We start from the raw sequence: 20002 nt of genomic DNA on the forward strand, positions 1-20002 counted from the left end.
GTCCTGGATTAAGGGGTCCTCGGGCGTCCGGACTATAGTACGTGGGCCGGACTGATGGGCTGTGAAGATACAAGACCGAAGACTCTCTTCCATGTCTGGATGGGACTCTCCTTGGCGTGGAAGGCAAGCTTGGTGCCCTGATGTGAAGATTCCTTTCTTTGTAACCGAATTTGTATAACCCTAGTCCCCTCCGGTGTCTATATAAACTGGAGGGCGTAGTCCGTAGAGGTAATAATAATCATAGTCATACAGGCTAGACTTTTAGGGTTTTAGCCACTACGATCTCGAGGTAGATCAACTCTTGTAATATTCATATTCATCAAGATCAATCAAGCAGGAAGTAGGGTATTACCTCCATAGAGAGGGCCCAAACCTGGGTAAACATTGTGTCCCCTGTCTCCTGTTACCATCAACCTTAGACGCACAGTTCGGGACCCCCTACCCGAGATCCGCCGGTTTTGACACCGACATTGGTGCTTTCATTGAGAGCCCCACCGCGTCGTCTGCAAAAGGTTTGATGGCCCCGTCAAACATCTACAACAATACCGTCCAGGGGGAAGTCTTCCTCCCCGGACAGATCTTCGTATTCGGTGGCTTCGCACTGCGGGCCAACTCGCTTGGCCATGTAGAGAAGATAGACAGCTACGCCCCTGGCCATCAGGTCAGATTTGGAAGCTTGAACTACGTCGCTGATATCCGTGGAGACTTGATCTTTGATCGATTCGCGCCCACGGCAGCTGCTCCCTGCCACAGCGATGAACGTGTCTGAAATCTGTCATCAGACCACACCCAGGAGATAGCACCTGCAACTACTCTAGCCCTAGATCCGGAGCAGATCGCGCCATCCGAGGACGGGAAGCTCAACCCCGCCACGGAAGCCGCAGACTCAGCGGCGTTGGAGCCGCACACAGACTCAACCTCGGGTGGGATCTGCGCCACCGGACCCTCAGACTCATTTTCGGCTATAGGTTCTGAACCACGCGCGTCCGTGTACGTCGAGCTTGATCTGTCATCGATCATCGAATTCAGCTCCGCGGACATCTTCCGACACTCACCTTTAGGCGATGTGCTAAACTCATTAAAAACACTCTCCTTAGTGGAGGACTCACAGCCGAATTATATCCGGTTTGAGTTGGAGGCTGAGGACGGAGAATTTTGCTTCCCACCCATCACCCACTTCATAGCCACTGTCGAAGACTTAACCGACATGCCCGATTACGGCTCCGAAGACATCGACGGTATGGACGACGATGCCGAAGAGGAGCAAGGCCAAAACCCTTCGTTTACCGGGCGCTGGACGACCACTTCCTCATACGATGTGTACATGGTGGATTCAACTAAAGAGAACAATGGCGATAACAAGAAGGATCCAGTCGAGGATACACCTCCTGAGATATAGCCAAAACGCTGACGTCAGCGGCGCCGCTCTAAATCACGCCGTGGAAAAGATAGCGATACTGGCACGAGAGAAAACAATACTCCGGACGAGGCCGAAGACAAGGAATACCCCGCTGAGCCAACCTCCAAACAGGATGAACGGGAGGACGGGCGAGTCAGCCCTGACGAATAGGCCGTAAACAAACACTCAGAGGACAACAATTATCTTCCACTCTTCGAGGATGAGGTGAGCCTGGGCAACGAAGATTTCATCATGCCCGAGGAACCTCTCGAGCAGGAGCGCTTTAAGCGCCGGCTAATAGCCACTGCGAGGAACCTAAAAAAGAAGCAGCAGCAGCTTCAAGCTGATCAAGACATGCTCAACGACAGATGGACTAACGTCCTGGCAGCTGACGAAGACGGCCTCGATCTCCCAACTAAAAGTTACACGAAGCGCAAATTGTTACCCCAATTCGATGACGAGGCGTTGGAGCCCATACTGCTACCTCTTGAGCACTGCGTTGGTTTTCCCTTGAAGAGGAAAGGGTGATGCAGCAAAGTAGCGTAAGTATTTCCCTCAGTTTTTGAGAACCAAGGTATCAATCCAGTTGGAGGCTACGCGCGAGTCCCTCGCACCTACACAAACAAATAAATCCTCGCAACCAACGCAATAAGGGGTTGTCAATCCCTACACGGTCACTTACGAGAGTGAGATCTGATAGATATGATAGGATAATATTTTTGGTATTTTTGTGATAAAGATGCAAAGTAAAGTAAACAAAATAAAAACGGCAAAAGAAATAGCTAAGTGTTGATAGATTAATATGATGGAAAATAGACCCGGGGGCCATAGGTGTCACTAGTTGCTTCTCTCAAGAGCATAAGTATTTTACGGTGGGTGAACAAATTACTGTTGAGCAATTGACAGAATTGAGCATAGTTATGAGAATATCTAGGTATGATCATGTATATAGGCATCACGTCCAAGACAAGTAGACCGACTCCTACCTGCATCTACTACTATTACTCCACACATCGACCGCTATCCAGCATGCATCTAGAGTATTAAGTTCATAAGAACAGAGTAACGCTTTAAGCAAGATGACATGATGTAGAGGGATAAATTCATGCAATATAATAAAAAAAACCATCTTGTTATCCTCGATGGCAACAATACAATAAGTGCCTTGCTGCCCTACTGTCACTGGGAAAGGACACCGCAAGATTGAACCCAAAGCTAAGCAATTCTCCCATTGCAAGAAAGATCAATCTAGTAGGCCAAACCAAACTGATAATTCGAAGAGACTTGCAAAGATAACCAATCATACATAAAAGAATTCAGAAGATTCAAATATTGTTCATAGATAAACTTGATCATAAACCCACAATTCATCGGTCTCAACAAACACACCGCAAAAGAAGATTACATCGAATAGATCTCCACGAGAGAGGGGGAGAACATTGTATTGAGATCCAAAAAGAGAGAAGAAGCCATCTAGCTAATATCTATGGACCCAAAGGTCTGAGGTAAACTACTCACACTTCATCGCAGAGGCTATAGTGTTGATGTAGAAGCCCTCCGTGATCGATGCCCCCTCCGGCGGAGCTCCGAAACAGGCCCCAAGATGGGATCTCGTGGGTACAGAAGGTTGCGGCGGTGGAATTAGGTTTTTGGCTCCGTTTCTGATCGTTTGGGGGTACGTAGGTATATATAGGAGGAAGGAGTACGTCGGTGGAGCAACGTGGGGCCCATGAGGGTGGAGGGTGCACCTAGGGGGGTAGGCGCGCCCCCCTACCTCGTGGCTTCCTGGAAGCTTCCTTGACGTAGGGTCCAAGTCTCCTGGATCATGTTCGTTCTGAAAATCACGTTCCCGAAGGTTTCATTCTGTTTGGACTCCGTTTGATATTCTTTTTCTGCGAAACTCTGAAATAGGCAAAAAACAGCAATTCTGGGCTGGGCCTCCGGTTAATAGGTTAGTCCCAAAATAATATAAAAGTGAATAATAAAGCCCAATGTCCAAAACAGAAGATAATATAGCATGGAACAATCAAAAATTATAGATACGTTGGAGACATATCACATACCACCAGCGCGTAATGCGGCTGACCGACCACCACGTGGCCGGGATAAAGCGGCACCTCAAGCCGAACACCAGCCCGTCCTACCTCACCGTAAAGGCCGAGATAAAACAGCTTGTGGTTATACATATGACCTTTGGCAGGACCTAGACAGTAGAGCAAAACATACCAGATCGATCTACGGATCGCGAGGGCGTGCCCCGACACGCGACGACGGCTACCTATTCGGACGTGACAAGCCTAATCACGCCTGGGCTGAAAACCGCAGACGGACTCCATTTGAGATACGTCGCGATGTGGCACGATATTGAGGCGCCGCACACCCCCTCTGCTTCACTGACGAGGTAATGGAGCATGAATTCCCAGAAGGGTTTAAACCCATGAATATCGAATCATATGATGGAACAACAGATCCCGCGGTATGGATTGAAGATTTTCTTCTCCATATCCACATGGCCCGCGGTGATGATCTCCACGCTATCAAATACCTCCCATTAAAATTAAGGGGACCAGCGCGGCACTGGCTAAACAGCCTTCCAGAGAGCTCCGTTGGCAGCTGGGAGGACCTGGAAGATGCCTTTCGCAATAACTTCCAAGGTACATATGTCCGGCCACCAGACGCCGATGACTTAAGTCACATCATCCAGCAGCCCGGAGAGTCAGCCAGGAAGCTCTGGACTAGGTTCTTAATTAAAAAGAACCAAATAATCGATTGTCCGAAAGCCGAAGCCCTCGCGGCCTTTAAACACAGCGTCCGGGATGAGTGGCTGGCCCGCCACCTCGGTCAAGAAAAAACAAAATCCATGGCAACCCTTACCGCTCTAATGACCCGCTTTTGCGCGGGGGAAGATAGCTGGCTCGCTCATAGAAGCAACAGCACCATCGATCCAGGCACTTCCGAAGTCCGAGACGGCAACGGCAAGCCATGACGCAATAAACAAAAGCATCGTAATAATAACGAAAGAACACAAGACACGACGGTCAACGCCGGATTCAGCAGCTCCAAACCCGGTCAACGTAAAAAGCCATTCAAGGCAAATAGAGACGGTCCATCCAATCTATACAAGATACTGGATCGGCCATGCCAGATTCATGGCACCCCCAATAAACCAGCTACTCATACCAACAGAAGCTGATGGGTCTTCTAACAAGCCGGCAAGCTTAATGCCGAACACAAAGGGGAAGGGGCCGCCCAGTGGCAGCGATGACGAAGAGACTCGCCAACCGAACACCGGGGGTCAGAAGCAATTTCCCCCCAAAGTGAAAATCGTAAACATGATATACGCGACGCACACTCCTACGGGGGAGCGCATGCGCGCACTACGGGATGCACACGCCATAGAGCCGGTCCCCCCAAAAGTTAGCCATATCCGTCCCGAAGGTTCGGCAGCTCTGATCATAGACCCAATTATCGATGGGTTCCATCTCACAAAAGTCCTTATGGATGGCGGCAATAGCCTTAATCTACTCTACCAAGACACTGTCCGCAAAATGGGCATCGATCCTTCAAGAATCAACCTCACCACAACTACCCTCAAGGGAGCAGTACCCGGCGTAGAGACCCACTGCACGGGCTCCATCACATTGGAAGTTGTTTTCGGTTCACCGAACAACTTTCGAAGCGAAGGCTTGAACTTTGATATTGTCCCGTTCCGTAGTAGCTACCATGCAATTCTGGGGCATACCGCTTTTGCTTGTTTTAACGCGGTGCCACTTTACGCTCGCTCAAAACCTAAAATGCCCAGTCCATGCGGTGTCATAACAATAAATGGAAATACGGAACACTCCCTCCGTACAAAGGATCAAACTATGGCTACTACAGCCGAAGTACAAACGGCCTCATCAAGCTGGATAACTCATCGGCCATTAAGCCGCGGTCTCCATTAAATGGAACCGCTCAATCTCATAGCTAGATTAGTAGTTTGGCCTCCGTCGTTCGCCTCATACACCCGCGAAGTTTGTACCGCGCATACATAATTATGTACTCAAAATACCCTGGTCATTGGAGGAGGCACAATACGGACAAGCACTCCCATAGCCTCCTTTTCTTTTCTGACTTTTTTTATCTTTTATCACAGGCGGCTCAAAGACTGGCCACCTCACAGACTCTTTCGGAGTTCGGCTTCGTACACTTACCCAAAGGCTATTCCTGATAAGGAATCCTTTTACCGAGGCAAGGCGGCGCAGACATGCGACAGGAGGTCCAAATAATTTGGTAGACCGTACTCTCTATTTCGAGCCTGTAAAGTGCCTTCTCCCTTAGCCTTCGGCCACCGGCATGTCAAATAGCCTGGGTCGTGGAATTATTATCTGTACAATGGCAATTGACATATCAATCAGGTTCCAGTGAACATAATCCGTGTTCAGTATTCGCTTTTTTAAGAACTGAATTTTGCTTCTTCGGTTGTTTCACACACGCACCTCGGCACAAGTTGCCAGGGGCTCGATATGGGGAAAAATGAGTTGCCGACAAGTCCGAACAGCTTTATAGCGCACTTCGGCATCAGGAGTTTGGCCTTATATGCACCAGCTCCGAATCATGTCTTTGGTCAATAGTTGGGTTGCCTGGCTCCTGTGCTTACTACCTTATGTTCCGCTCTATCGGCTAGGGTAGTAAAGGGAAAACTATTGCAATTGTGTCTTGGTTTATCCGGATGAGCACCTTAGTAGAGAAAGCCGAAAACTGACTGTCATGATGCGACGAGAGCTGGTCAACCACTCGATGATTCATCAGAATCTTCGTGATTCCTTCCGTATTACATGAAGGACCATTCTTAAGGTCACCTATGTAATGCACCGTATCGGGATAACTGCCTACATACCAGGGGCAATATCGTAGACCCACCGTCAAACTCCTATGGCTAAGTGAAAGTGTTAAAGCCCTATAGTCTGATTGCCTAGTTCGCCGCATTGACACCTCCTTCATGGACCAATACGTTGGGTAAAGGGTGATCAATTGCTTTTCCGAACACCCCCGTACTATATGCGAGGGGGCTGAAGCCGACGACTAGCAAACTTTCAAATCATACAAAAAAGGGCTGCATAGGAGGAACCAAAACTTTCTGGCAAAAGTATATAAAACATAGCCTTAATATATCATAAATATTGTTTTAACAATTTCGATACATTCACTCGAATATCATATCCTTCGAGCACCGACCCTCTATCAAGCGGGCACCCTCTAGGACATCTTCAAAATAATGCTCTGGCACGTGATGGTCCTCGCCCTCGGGTGGACTCTGTGCTACAATATAAGTGGCGTTCATCTTCGCCCAGTACGTCTTGACGCGGGCAAAGGCCATCCGTGCACCTTCAATGCATGTTGACCGCTTCACGGCATCGATACGCGGCACCGCATCAACAAGTCGCTGCACCAAACCCAAATAACTATTCGGAATTGGCTCGGCCGGCCATAGCCGGACCATGATGTCCTTCATGGCAGACCCGGATATCTTGTGGTGATCGGCCCACTGGCCATCTGTTCGTTCAGCAACAACGGACGCTTTGTCATGCTGAACTGCGACCAGAAAAGCTTTTCCGTTGCATGTCCTTCTTGCGCTTGGAAAAACCGCGTCGCGTTAGAGGCACTCTTCGGCAAGTCCAAAAATGCGTCTGGAGAACTCCACATTTGATTAAGCAGGGTATACTTCAGATCTCCGAATTTAGTTTGTAATAAGAAGGGCTTATCGGCCGCAATCTCCCCAGCTTGCCGGATCTCCTCCCGAGCCGCTCTGGACTCGGATCGGGCTTCTCTCGCCTCTCGTAAGGCTTTATCGAGATCGACCGTTTTAGCTTTGTTATCCTTTTCGAGGGATTCACATCGGACAGTCATCCTTCAGCTCGTGCGCCATAATGGATATTCTCTCCTCGCACTGGCGCCGAGCAACCTGTTCGGCCTCTAGCTCAGCAGCTGCCTTCGCGGCAGCTGCATCGCTCATCCTGGCTTGCTCCTTGGCCCGGGCAAGCTCAGCCCGAAGGGTCTCAACCGCGGCCGCACTATCTGCAGTTACGCATAGCTCAGTACACAATTCTCAGCGTCATGCTCATCTTATCATACTTGTGTATACTGTCTGCCCCAAAAACATACCTTGCGCCTCATCGAGCCGCTTGGTTAATAAGCGTGATGTCATCATCCACAGCATCAAGTTTTTGCTTCAGACATACATCCTCTCTAGCTTGGGCAGTCACCATGTATGTAGCAGCCTGTGTTCCAATTAATCGGATTATTTCTTGAGCATATCCTTTTTGATCCTCTGATCGCCTCCCTTCGGGCGACCAATCAGGGTCTCAGGGGCTACTATCTATACACAGGTGCATTTTGGGTACAGAGCACAATAGAAAATATTGTAGTACGTACCTCGAAGCCTCTTAGCAGGCCCATGAAGGCTTCATTCAATCCGCTTTTCGCGGACAGAATCCTTTCAGCCACCGTACTCATTAAGGTATGATGTTCTCCGAGACGGACGCTTGTTGCAACATGCCCATCATTGTATCCGGCGCCTCCGGATTCCTGGGGGTGGCTGCAGAAGTACGGACTCCCTTCGAAGAAGCATGTTTACTCGGCTCTAGAGTCATCCCCGGTTGTAAACCGGATAGTCCGAGACCATTATGGTTGACCCCCGTTGGGGCCGCACACCCCGGGCCCTGGGCGACTGAAGTTTCACCTTCGGGCATTGTCTTCGATGTCCCTCGCACCACTTGTTGATCGGGAAGGATCCTCCGGTACGACACCTCAAAGTCGTCCGCCCTATAGGGCGAGGAAGCCTGTGGAGGCGTCTCCCTTTCCATCATCTCCGGAAGCAGATCCCCTGAGGAGGAGGACTGTTGAGGAAGACTGCGCGCCGGACTGCAAATATATATATCAAATGTTACCCTTGTGGACGCCCTTGTTCACTTATGACTCGGCTAAAGGCTTGTCCTTGTGGAAGAACTGCGTGACAGTGCCGTCTTCCGAACCCGAACCGCCCAAAAGGGACATCCTCCCTCGCTTGGGAGCCTTTACCTCCATATCTTCGGAGGCGCTCATTTTCTTACCATGGGGAGAAAGGATGTCGGCTTGTCCTTCTCTTTTGTCTTCGAAAGAGGGAGCCCTAACTTCTCCGGACATAGTGTCTGGTGTGCCTTCAAAATGGAGGCCACCTTCGGCCTTCTTGCTCTCCTCATTACCCTCTTCCACCAGCACTTGGTATGGTGCCGGGACCAGCATCCTTGCTAGCACGGGACTAGCTGAGTCTTCGGGAAGAGGGGCTGAACACCTAATTCGCTCCGCCTTCTTTATCTAGCCCTGGAAGAAGATGGTTTTCTCAGTATCTTATTATGGGATATTTAACTAAGCTATGTTCGGGAGTCGAGTGCTTACCGAGGTATCCGGATGGTTGCAGTCAAGGCCGATGTCCTCTGTTGTATCTGGCCACTGTTTTCGTGACCCGAAGAATAATTTCCACATTCCCCTGTGCGTCGTGCCGAAGAAGTGCTGAAGGTTTCGTGGTCCTTCCGGATTGAACTCCCACATGCGGAGAGGCCGTCGCTGGCACGGTAGAACCCGGCGAACTAGCATTACTTGGATTACGTTAATAAGGCCGGTGTCCTTTTCAATGAGGCTCCGGATGCGGCTTTGCAGCGTCTGCACTTCATCAATTGATCCCCAGTCCAGCCCCTTATTAATCCATGATGCAATACGTAGCAGAGGGCCAGATCGGAACGCAGGTGTAGCCGCCCACTTGGTGCCACGGGGTTCAGTGATGTAAAACCACTCCCGCTGCCATAATTCGGGAGTTTCCGTGAAAGAGTCTTTTCGCCAAGGCATATTGATGAGTTTGCTCACCACAGCACCACCGCACCACCGCACTCCGTTTTCTTCCCCTCGACTACCTTCGGCTTCACATTAAAGGTCTGGAGTGACAGGCCAAAGTGTGGGGGAATACGGAGGAAGGCCTCGCACGTGATGATAAATGACGAGATATGAAGGAAGGAGTCAGGAGCTAGATCGTGAAAATCTAGCCCGTAATAGAACATGAGCCCTCGAACAAAGGGGTGAAGAGCAAACCCTAACCCTCGGAGGAAGTGGGAGATAAATACGACCCTCTCACCGGATCTGGGAGTAGGAATAACCTGCCCTTGAGCAGAGAGCCTATGGGGGATTTCCGTGGCCAGGTATCTTGCCGCCCGGAGCTTCGTGACATCTTCCTCTGTGATAGAGGAAGACACCCACCGACCTTGAGGGCGGGGTCTGGACATGACTGGAAAGCTCGAAGCAATTAAATTGAACCTTGGGTGATGGAACCCGAGGTTGGAGAGGTTGAGCAAATGTTTGGCGCAGAGGGGAAGGACGGGTCTTAGCCCCTTTATAAAAAGCGATGAATATCGAACGCCTCCTCCTAAGCCTTAAAACCCGCCTACTCCTAAGGAATCATGTCGACCGAACGGTTGGGTTACCCACGCCCGTATTGATGAGAATCCCGCAATAAGGGGACACGATCTCCGCTTCGACAAGACGTGCCAATAAAACCACGTCTCGAAACATGGAGCGACAGGCCAAAAACGGTTCGAAATAATAACCGGGCAGTGACGTGATGTCACGCTACAAAAAAATTGTCAGCGGATTGGACTCGTGAAATATCATTCTCTCTGCGGTTGTGTGGTGAACTTGTTTTGCAGAACTGGACACATTCATTGTGTTCGAAGACTATGTTGGAGTATTCGGAGAAGGAACCCGCCTTGCAATGCCGAAGCAATCTGCGCGCCAGACACCTCGTCAGTGAAGCTTGGTTCAGGGGCTACTGATGGAGTCCTGGATTAAGGGGTCCTCGGGCGTCCGGACTATAGTACGTGGGCCGGACTGATGGGCTGTGAAGATACAAGACAGAAGACTCTCTCCCGTGTCTGGATGGGACTCTCCTTGGCGTGGAAGGCAAGCTTGGTGCCCTGATGTGAAGATTCCTTTCTCTGTAACTGACTTTCTATAACCCTAGTCCCCTCCGGTGTCTATATAAACTGGAGGGTGTAGTCCATAGAGGCAATAATAATCATAGTCATACAGGCTAGACTTTTAGGGTTTTAGCCACTACGATCTCGAGGTAGATCAACTCTTGTAATATTCATATTCATCAAGATCAATCAAGCAGGAAGTAGGGTATTACCTCCATAGAGAGGGCCCGAACCTGGGTAAACATTGTGTCCCCCGTCTCATGTTACCATCAACCTTAGACGCACAGTTCGGGACCCCCTACCTGAGATCCGCCAGTTTTGACACCGACACCTCCTACTCCGCCCGCTCCGCGGTGATCTGCTCCTCCGCCTGCAGGTGCTCCTGGAGGAGATGGTGGTTGTAGGCGGTGTTGGCCTGCGCCTCTCGGAACTGCTCCTCACGCTCCTGCCTCACCGTGTCCATGTATTGGGCACGGGCCTCGCCGATGGTCATGGTGCAATGGACCGGCGAGGATGGAGCGGAGGAGGGGGTTGGCGCCGGATCATCGACTACCATGTTCTCCATTGGGACATCGTCGTCCTCCGGCTGCCTGCCGGCCAGGCAGTCGGCAGCAATGGCTGCCATCTCCTTGTGGTCCGTCGTCCGCCCGTTCCGAAGAGTGCTGGAGCGTGAGGAAGCCATGGTGGGCAGTGGTGGTGTGGACAGGAGAAAGGGAACGGAGGCGGATGACTGTGGCTATGGCCGACACGGCAGTTTATATAGCAATGGTGGGCGGTGGAGGGACGGACGTGTGGCACCGGAGTAGCCACCTCGGCAACTGCGTATCATTAATGTGGGCGGCAGACGGACGGACGGACGGCACTTGTGTCGTTTGAAGGCGGAGCAATCGCCTGCACCGGGAAGCGGGGCGGGCGGCGCTGACCATTTCGGGCGGAAAGCGCGTGCGGGCGGGGGAGGCGGTCTGGGTGGGCCAGGGTAGTCAGACTCATGCTTGGCAGTGGGTCGGTCCAGCAGCCGGACATGCTGGCTCGCCAGCGAGCTCGCCTAGCTGAGCGACGACAATCAGACGATGGACGTAGCTTCCGACCAAGAGCCGGCGCCACTGTCCAAGCCGGTTCATGCCGTGTTCACCACAGAGAGCAGGTGCGGCCGCACTTTGACGCCCTAATGGCGAAAGAGCTACTAGCACAAGAGGACCTGTGCTGCAACCTCCGTCTCGTCAACGAGCACCGGTGAACAAGCGAACGACAATGCCGTCGCGGACATGTGGCCCTATGATCCTGGCTTCCTGAATGAGCAGCGGGCACTATATCAGACCATTTGTAGGGCCTGCGAGGCCCTCTCCATCGTCCATCGAGTTGTTGAGCTCGTCGTGGCGCTGCCGTCTCACGTTGTCAACATGGTCAACAAACATGAGGAATGAGGAGATGACTTTACTTGGAGAGGATGACAGTGGGGACCCACCAGGGCCATAGCAACACGTACGCAAGTGCCTCCTTATTATATATTACAACTGTAATTTTTTTTGCTTCCTCCTGGTTTCCTGACATCATGGTCCCACACCATTGTCAACCTATGTAGTCAATAAATGAGAGAATTGCGCAAGGAGCGGCCGATAGCTGGGACCAACCAGCTCGAGCAGTATTTGTGTTTTTGAGGTGTGAGCACTTCAGAGTTTTTCTTGAGCGATGTTTTCGTTTTTTTAGACAAGAGCGATGTTTTCGTTGTTGTTCAGAGGAGAGCAGGGTATTAACTAGGCGGGCTGTGGCCCATCTAGCCCAGGCCAGATATCCAGCCCAGATATTAATTTTTTTCAAGCTGAAATTGGCTAGCCCAGCTATACTTTTTTTGAGGAATACCCAGGCAATGTCATGTTATTCTCCGCCCCGCTGGGCTGCAAATCTTTCCTAGGAGGGATGCATTAGGCTTAACAAGAAAATGGGCTTTAAGAAATAATAAATGGGATGTAATTATAAAAACTGGGCTGTAACAATAAAAAAATGCACCAAACACGTAATTAGTTTATAAAATATTATTTTTGGATTTTGAAAATTTTAATTTCATTAATTGTTGCGTGCGCAATGTTGCGTTGGATTTTTACGTAAGACAAATTTATATTGAAATTGTATTTAATCTGACTAGAAATTTCGGGATAAAAATATTTCGGATCCCATCAAAATGTGGGAAATTTTATTGAATTCTGTTTTGAACGGTTGGTTGAAATTATTAATCATTGTCCTAGCAAGAAAATGGGTTGTACTTTCAACAAACTGTAAATGGCCTGTAGTAAATTCCATTAGAATTCAAAAATGGGTCGTACATTCTTACAAATCTCAAATGGGCTATAAGTTCTCTGCCACACACTTGTGGGCCTACTAAGTTGACGCGTCCCATAAAAAAATATAAGTTGACGCGTATGCAAGGCTCTATCAACTTATAGTCAACACACGGTTCTAGCAACAATGGCCGTTGGATGTCCATCCAACGGATGTCGTGCTTCTTCTTCAATCTCGGATATTCTAGCTTCACCCGCCCAAAGAATGATTCCTGCCCCTGACATCTGGGGTGCACCGTTTCGGAGGCTGACCTGTGCGCCTACTAAGTTGACGCGTACCAAGGGGTTTGTCAGCTTATTCAATATAAACGATTCTAGCTGGAGTGACTGTACGATGTCCATCCAACGTCCGTCGTGCTTCTTCAACCTCTGGTCTTCTTGCTCCAGCCGCCCAAAGCAGCGCCGGTCGTGCCGCCTACTCCTGCCTCCCGTGGCCGGCTATGCTGCCGCGGAGGCCTCACAACCCCCTACTACTCCCACCGCTGGCCAGGCCCTGCGGCGACGGCAGCCTCACACCGCAGCTAAACCAGTGAACCCTCGTACTCCTCTCCGCGTGGGCATCCACTGCCGCGTCTTCCCTGGCTCCGCGTCGTTCCCTTCCTAGGCCTCGCCGTCGTCCACCGCCTTGGTGCTCTCAGTGCGGTGTGGTCAATGTGGTCAACGAACGACTTCCATCGGAAGAGTACTGTACGTTGAGAGGCTGGCAGCTAGGTCCACATTCGCAACAAGGAAGTGCCTCCTTATTATGCGCGAAATAATTATTCCTCCACCTGACAATAGGGACCCACCGGACGGGCCACCGTATTTTGCGAAAAAACGTTTCCCCCCTAACAGCTGGGACCCACCAGCTACATCTTCGCACGCAAAGAAGTACGTCCATGTTACGAGCAAAAAAAATGATTCGCCCCGCCTGACTGCTGGGACCCACTAGCTACATCTTCGCACACAAGGAAGTGCCTGACAGTCGGGACCCACCTGGTCGAAGCGTACGTAGTGTTGTCATTCTGGTCGCAACGTGTACGTACATACGATCGGTCAGCCTGCAGGCTGCAGCGATGAACCACGGCCGTGTAAGGAAGGGCACGTGTCGTAGTAGAGGCGCGCACATAGCATGTACACGGACGTACAGCGGACAGGGTGCAAGAAAGTAAATACGGCCACATACGTACATACGGGCGGGGTCTCGAATGCCTACTCGCACATACGTACGGCCAGGGCTCGTGTACATGGCTGGGTCGGAACGGAGAAACTGCGTCGTCGTCGTGTTCATGGGGAGGCAACGGAATGCGTCGTGTTCATAGGGAGGCAACGCAACGCGTGCTATTCATCGGGAGCCAACCGGCTTGGACGGAACAGCCGATGGAAACGAGGCTTGGCGTACCGCAGAACAAAGGAAACGGCCTTGTGTTCGACCGGCCACGGGGGAAACGGGATCCTGTTCATCGGGAGGGGTCTGGCGTACCGCAAAATGGAGGAAACATACCTCCTACGGTCGAAACTGGGTCCTGTTGACCGGGAGGGGTGTGGCGTACTGCAGAACGGAGGAAACAGACTTGTGTTGGAGTGCTACGGTCGAAATGGGGGTCCTGTTCATCGAGAGGGGTGTGGCGTACCGCAAAACGGGACTCCACGGGATACTGTTCATCTCCACCGTCGACTGCCTCCACGAGCTACTGTTCATCCACCGTCGACTGCCTCCACGGGCTCCTGTTCATCCACCGTCGACCTCCTCCAGCCTCCACCTGCGACTGTTCATCCACGGGCTCCTGTTCATCCAGCCTCCATCGTGCGCTCCTCCACTGGCTCGATCGATCGGGGTCCTGTTCATCTAGCGCAATGGCCTCTACTACCACGGGGTCCTGTCATCCAACCCCCCCACCGGGAACTGTTCATCCAAACCCCCCAACAACGCTCACTGTTCATCAAGGGAAGGAGGTAGCAATGTTCGATCGGCTTCAGTTAGCAGCAGTAGCGAAGGAATCACTCGGGTTCAGTTAACAGCAAGGGATAGATCGGGGTTCAGTTATGTAGCTAGTGCAATTGCCTGGGTTCAGTTAGAGCCCAATGCCTCGCTCGGGTTCAGTTAGAGCCCAATGCCTCGCTCAGGTTCAGTCAGAGCACAACGCCTCGCACACACGCACGTACGTACGAGAGAAACACGCATCGCTCAGCTCCCGATCACCCACCGTAACCAGGAACTCCCCCGATATTTTCCTCGCCCTTGCTTCTACCACGGTTTTCTCCGTCATGGATGACCCAAAGAATGTCATGCAGCTCCGTCTCCGGCCCGCCCAGGACGAAAAGCCCATTTTCTGTCATGATTTTTTGTCATAGAAGTAGGAGCCAACCACATCTATGATGATACCGGGTTTTGTCACAATTATCGTCATAGAAGTGTCATAAGCATGACAGAAAAAAAATCGTTCGGCCCAAAATGTCACGGATGTGTCTTTTTTTTGTAGTGTGTATACTAGTAGTACTATACTACTCGTACTACTAAACCTTGCGCTTGGCTCTTCACCTCTTCGGGAAGTCGAACAATGATGGTACTACGGTGTATGCCTCTGGCAATCAGACACTGAATGAACTGCTGCATGTCCACCGCCTGGGCGAGTGTAGGTTGCATTAGTCAAAAGCTTCTTCTCGTCCTACGAGCCACCGCGCTTAAGGTAGACGGAGAGGGCGTAAGCAAGCTTCACCTTGTCCCGCAAGCTTCTCCTTGTTCTACGAGTTGACGGGGCACACAAAGTAGTGCTAGTCCATACTGCCTCATTTCTGGTTAATATGGCTTATTCTTTTTCGCGGGTAAATGAGAGAGCTTGATTCATATATAAGCATTCTTAGGACAATCAGCCAAGAGGCTGGTCACTAGGAAGTGAGGTACCCTACAAAAAAGGAAGTGAGGTGTTTCATCAAGCCAGCTCTCGGTCACATTCAAAGCGCAACAAGCACGGTTCGCACAAAGATGCGCCACAAGGTTTGCTGACCTGTTTACATGCTGAATAACAAAAAAAAATATATTACTGAGCGATCCTATTTCTAACAGGATAGGAGCCAGAATTAAGTGAGATTGTGGCGAGTGTTCCATACAATCAACTTCCATTATCACATGCGAGAACCCTCGAAGAGAAGCAAATGTGTTGAAGATTGCTTTATCACAGATTAAAATAAAATAAGAGTGCAGACGCTCCACCATGCGATTTCTAGTAGTACCTGTATAGTAAGTAGTACTAGTAGTACGTAATACTACTCAGAGTACTCCTGTAGTAAACTTTGCGCTTGTCTCTTCGCCTCTTTAGGAAGTCGAACAATGATGGTACTAGTACAGTGTAGGCTTCTGGCAATCTGACACCGAATTAACTATTGCATGTCCATCGCCTGAGTGAGGGAGAGCTTGCATTAGTCAAAAGTTTCTCCTTTGTCCTGCGAGCCACCGCGCGCAAGCTTCTCCTCGTTCTGCAAATTGACGGGACACAACAAAGTAATGCTAGTCCATACTGCTTCCTTTCCGGTTAATATGGCTTAATTTCAAACGAGATAAATGTTGGATTATATATTTCCAACAATAAATACACTGGCTATCACTGTATATTTGTAAAAGTACAGTCAGTGGACTTCATAATATGCTCATTGCGGGCAATATATACATTTTCTGGTGTTTATACAGTTACTAGCTCACCCTGGTTGAGTATGTGTGTGCATACAAGTGTAGGTTGAGCACTTTGAGTGTGACCATGTGTGTTCCATCGTGTTCTCGGAGATGCATGCATTAGGGCATCGCGTGCGTTTTTACGTGCATGTGTACGTGCGACTGCTGCATGCATGCACAAGGTTGTAGTCCCTCACATTCACATGTTCATATGTCAATGCTTTGTCAAAATGTTGCATGCAAGGTCTAATCATTCATTGTTCATGCATGCGTTCCCGATATTAATACATTGGTAAAGACAATTTCTTGAGGAAAACAAGCCCATGAATTGAGTACAAAGGGGACCAATAAACCAGGACGGAGGGAGTACTAGTAGTGAATCGGAGGAGGGAGTAGGTACGTAACAACCTGCAGTAACAAAATTCCTCTCTGCGCATCCTGTCTACATGTAATGCAAGAAAATAGAGATAAGTACAAGTGAGACTAAGGAACGGTCATACATGTAGGGGGAGTACGTGCAGGGGCCACTCAGGAGGAGTCAAATCACGCAGTAAGTTAGTCGGACGAAGCAACCATCATTTCACTCTTTAATGACACGTACGCAATATAAAAAGGTTGATATGGAGGGAAAAAGCAAACCGCTCCACTATATATACACTAGCAGGAGCCTAAGCTACAAGCCTGCTTGCTTGGGTTGCACTCTTCACAAGCATAGAACGACGGTGGCCACACCGCTGGTCACAGATCCGGCCTGATCCCGCCACAGGGGGAAGCGGATGATGTTCTGCATAGATGCGGTCGACAGCGGCGAGGAAGAAAACCCACTGTCGGTGCGTGCCGATCGGGGGTCCCGCGATATGGGCTGATGCCGTCTCCTACCGCCCTTCTAGCTACACCCCGACGTCCCAGGCACAACTCCTTTTGGAGCCGGCTTGCTCCACTACTATAGCTCCCCACGTAGCTCCATCTCCATGTGGTTCTTTCTCTACTTCTACCGGCTTCTATTTGTGATGAGTTTATGTCTCTGAACTAGTGCCACAACTATTATTCTGATCACACTTTTTCAATATCTTTGCCTGTCGGCGTTGTGGGAACGGGGGTCCCCAGACTTGCCTGCCTGCGGCCCACTGCGTGGCTGCCCTAGCAGGCCTGTACGGCCCATCTTCATCAACAAGGCAATCAAGACCCTCACGAGGCGGACAACGCAAGACCTCCTCAGGAGCAGCCTCACCAGGCTGCCTCGCGAGGAGCGGAGATATCAAGGCAGGGCAAACCTCGCGAGGCTCCCGTGACGTGAGCCATGACGATCAAGATCAGGCGGGCGCCAGGCGGGTGCCAGCGTGTGCAGCATCCTTGTTTCCTCTTTGGTGCTAAGGAGGCTAGCGAAGGCGCGGAGTACCGAGGCATCGGGCAAAGGTTTCCATATCAGTGCAACGAGACCGAGACCTGCTGGACGGCAGGACGGAGGACACCATGGAGCCCAAGACGGCGTCACCACCAGAGCCTTTTGCAGGTGAAGACCGCTTTTGTCAGGATAAGTTGTACTAGCTGTTCCCTTTCAAATTGGCCGTTGTTGGCTCCCTTGTCGCTCAATATTTGGGGAGAGGACCAGGGCCTATATAAGTAGAACTAGCCACCACAATAGGGGGCAGCTTGATCTCATCTCTAGAGCCAATCCTTAGCCACACACCGAACACAAGAACACCCCAACCTCAGGAGGCTGTTCTTCCCCTTGTACTGTTCATCATCAGCCCAAGAGGCAATCCATCACCACCACACTGGAGTAGGGTATTACACCACAACGTTGGCCCGAACCAGTATAAATCTTGAGTCTTTGTGTTGTGAGTTCGTCGAGTTCGTCCGCGAGATCTTAGCGAGCTAGGACGTAGATCGGTAGGGAGGAAATCTCCGCGCGCGCCCCAGTGTTCGAACCTTGAGGGTTTTGCCGGAACCCGTGATCCGACATTTGGCGTGCCAGGTACGGGTGCGCCAGAACTTCCCTTCCGTCGTTCGCGTCTAGTTGCTCCGTCGTCTCCATGGCGGACGCTCGCCGTGCTCGTGCTGAGCGCCGGGCTGCCCTAGCCACCCACGTCGCTCGAACAGCTCCCATCGGTGGGCCACCTCGTCGCTCTCCGTCTCCTGCCGCCAACGCAGCCACTGGCCCGGCAGGGAACGAGCAGCAGGCGTCCTCGTTGCACCCCCTCGGTGCGGCAGGACGGCCGCACTGCCACTCCATCGCTGACCCGGGCCGGTTCCTCATCCCATGCTCGACGCGCCCCCATGGACGCATGGGCCGCGCTCCTCATGGCGCACGAGCTCCTGCGCTACCGCCCGGTCGACTTCTACGAGGACTGGCTCGACCGCATCGCCGAGCTTGTCCGCGCCGCAGGGGGCTCCCCTGTGCCGTCCCTCTCTCCGCCAGGCCCTCCGCCAGCTACAGGCGACGCAGCTCCCGGAGTGCCTCCACCCCCTCTACCCCAAGATGGCGCCTTGGCTCCAAGGCGTGCGCCGCCGCGACGCGATCCGCCGCGTCCGGCCCCCGTGCGTGAAGAAGGAAGCTGCCAAGAAGTTCTTCGACCGCAAGAGAATGCCCCGCCACTCCTCGCTCCATCGCGCTAGGATCGTCTGCCGCGGCAGGCCCCCGCGCCGCTTGCCGTAGCGGCGCGTGGGCATCAAGACTAGGCTCCACCTCCAAGACGGGCCCCGTGGCGACCATGGCCGGCTGTCGCGGCTTCACCCCTGAGCTGCATAGCGTCGCCTGGCCGGGCAAGTTCAAGCCAGATCTGCCCCTTGCTACGACGGCACCCTTGACCCCGCGGGGTTCCTGCAGCTCTACGAGCTGAGCATCAAGGCGGCCAACGGCGGCGAGAAAGTCATGGCGAACTGGTTCCCTATGGCACTCAAAGACGGTGCCCGTTCATGGCTCCTGAACCTGCCTCATGGCTCGATCTCCTCCTGGGACGAGATGCGCGACCGCTTCGTCGCCAACTTCCAGGGCACTCGCGACCGCCCGCCGGCCGCGGGTGACCTGCGCCGCATCAAGCAACAACCAGGAGCGACCCTCCAGAAGTACATCCAGCGCTTCAACAACACTCGCCTCAAGATCCTTATGGTCATGGACGAGGCCATCATCTCCGCGTTCTCTGACGGCGTCCGCGACATCAAGATGAAGCAGGAGCTCGCTATCCACGAGGAGCTGTGCACATCTCAGGAGCTGTTCAACCTGGCGACCAAGTGCGCAAGAGCTGAGGAGGGGCGCATATCCCTCCTCGAGCTGCCAGCTGCGGGCCCGGAGGAGAAGAAAGCCAAGGCCAAGGACGTGAAGCGCAAGGAGGCAGCCGTGCTCTCAGCGGAGATGGACACCAAGCGAGGCAGATATCAGCCCGAGTCATCCAAGAGCAGCCGACCGTTCTACGCCTTCCACAACCTGAACACCCACAACACCAGCGACTGTCAAGAGCTCAGAGCCATTCGGGAAGGACGCTTCGGTTGACACCCCGAGCGCAGCGACCGGGGCCACGGCCGAGGGGCAGGACGTGGTGGCAAACAGTGGGACGACCGTGGCCCGCACCAGGAGTGGCGCGACGGGCCTCGTGAGGACCGCTGGCAGGATCATCCTCGCGAGGGCGCCTGG

This window comes from Aegilops tauschii, chromosome 5 (assembly GCF_002575655.3).
Source record: "Aegilops tauschii subsp. strangulata cultivar AL8/78 chromosome 5, Aet v6.0, whole genome shotgun sequence".
In the NCBI taxonomy this organism is placed as follows: domain Eukaryota; kingdom Viridiplantae; phylum Streptophyta; class Magnoliopsida; order Poales; family Poaceae; genus Aegilops; species Aegilops tauschii.